The sequence below is a fragment of the Bos grunniens genome, chromosome X, assembly GCF_055505025.1.
Source record: "Bos grunniens cultivar Pamir isolate PY7600 chromosome X, Bosgru_T2T1.0, whole genome shotgun sequence".
NCBI lineage: Eukaryota > Metazoa > Chordata > Mammalia > Artiodactyla > Bovidae > Bos > Bos grunniens.
Window position 1 is genome coordinate 111,952,211 of NC_141194.1, and position 1,676 is coordinate 111,953,886.

At 52.3% G+C, this 1,676-nt stretch overlaps 1 pseudogene; it reads right to left on the bottom strand.

The window, feature by feature from the left end:
• Nucleotides 1–663: 663 nt before the first annotated feature.
• On the bottom strand, nucleotides 664–1,461 carry LOC147341177 (melanoma-associated antigen 9-like; annotated as a pseudogene).
• Nucleotides 1,462–1,676: the final 215 nt, after the last annotated feature.

Below are 1,676 nucleotides of genomic sequence, written 5' to 3' on the forward strand. Positions count from 1 at the left end.
GATCCCATGTTCCCTGCTAACATGCCCCCACTGCTAACACAGGGCCTTCCACAGAGCAGAAGCTCCATGAAGTAATAAATGTGGAATAAATGAGCCAGTGAGCAGGGGACTTATTAAGTTGGATCAGATTTCTTTTTTACTTCCTTAAATAATAGCCCAAAAAGGTCCAACTGAACAGGGATAGCTTAGCTGTATTAAATGACAGACAAGAAATATAAGAAGCAAGAACTCACCTCAATTACATTTTGTCTCTTAATTCTTCCCCAATGATATTACTGTTAAGTCTTTTCACATTTCCAAAATAGTTCTGTTCCAATTCCATTTCATCTTGTTCAGGGTCACAGAACAAAATGGAAGAGTTCCCAATCACTTTTAAAAAACAGCAGAACTCTTGTTCTCGAACTGGGTAAGCACAAACACGCTGTGATCAGCATCATCCACAAAGCTAAGACACTGAAGTTTACTTAGCCTTCTATGAAAACAGCCAAAGTTTGAAAAATTCCTAAAGAAAAGAGAGATGAATCTGCATGTCATCGGAGAGAAGAGGAACACAAAGATGCTTCACACTGGTTCCCCCAGCTGGCCCGGGCCCTCACTTCTGAGAAGGCCGGCTGCTTCCTCCTCAATCACAGAGGGAAGGATCAGCCTGGCTGCTGCTCTGGCTCAGGCCCCCTCTTCCTCCTCCCCCTCAGCCTCTGCAGACAGCGGTGGGAAGGCCCTCAGAGCCCTTTGTTTGACCCTGAGCAGAAATGCCCTGACTTGCCACTTTCTGGTCTCCACATAGGCCCGGGGACTCCACAGGGACTCATAGTGAGCAGGGTCATTGTCAGGCACCTGCTGGCACTCCAGGTACCCATCCCGCACCCACACTTGGGTCAGTACCTCCCTGGGCTCCCCAAAGATGAAGTGCTCACTCCAGACACACCCTCCCATCCTGCTAAGTGTTCCCCAGACTTCCTCCTCAGTGTCAGGTCCCCTGCTAGAAGGATCAGGCTCAGGGCCGTCACCAGGAGGCCAGCCTTGAGCATGTTCTGCCCATCCCTCTGCATCTCATTGAGGGTGAGGCCCAGGATGGGGACCAGGAAGTAGATGTGCTCTCTGGGATCTACCTCCTTCACCTACACGCTAAAGACCGGGGCAGGCACTGTGTGGCTTTACGGAAGACCACGGGGAAGTGAGCCTGGTTATCCCTGAGAACCGTACTCTGCATTTCAGCCTGGGAGATTGGCTCCTTGGTGCTATCCTTGAGCAGCAGGAACCCCAGTAGTTCAGCTGTCATCACATTCAGAGCCTTTAGCAAGGACTCTGCATGGGTGACGCAGAGGAAGAGGAGACTGGGCAGGAGGAAGTCATAGGGGATGAGGCCTCCTCTGCCTCAGCCCCCCTAAGTTGCACCTCCACTGGGTCCTGGGCCTGGTTTTGGCATTGAAGGTCTTCCTTGGGCTTGCTGAGTTCACTCATCTCAACCATGAGCATGATGACTGGGATCGAACCATTGAGAGGAGTGATGCAGGGGACAGACGGGGACCTCAGGCCTGGCGGGGGTGGGGGCGGGGGCTGGGCCTGGAGGGCGGTAAATGGTCAGTTGAGAGACATGCTCTGGACTGCTCTGACTCAGGCCACTTACAGATCCCCTTCTGAGGGCTGCTCTTGGGCCTCACAAGGGCGTTCCTCCT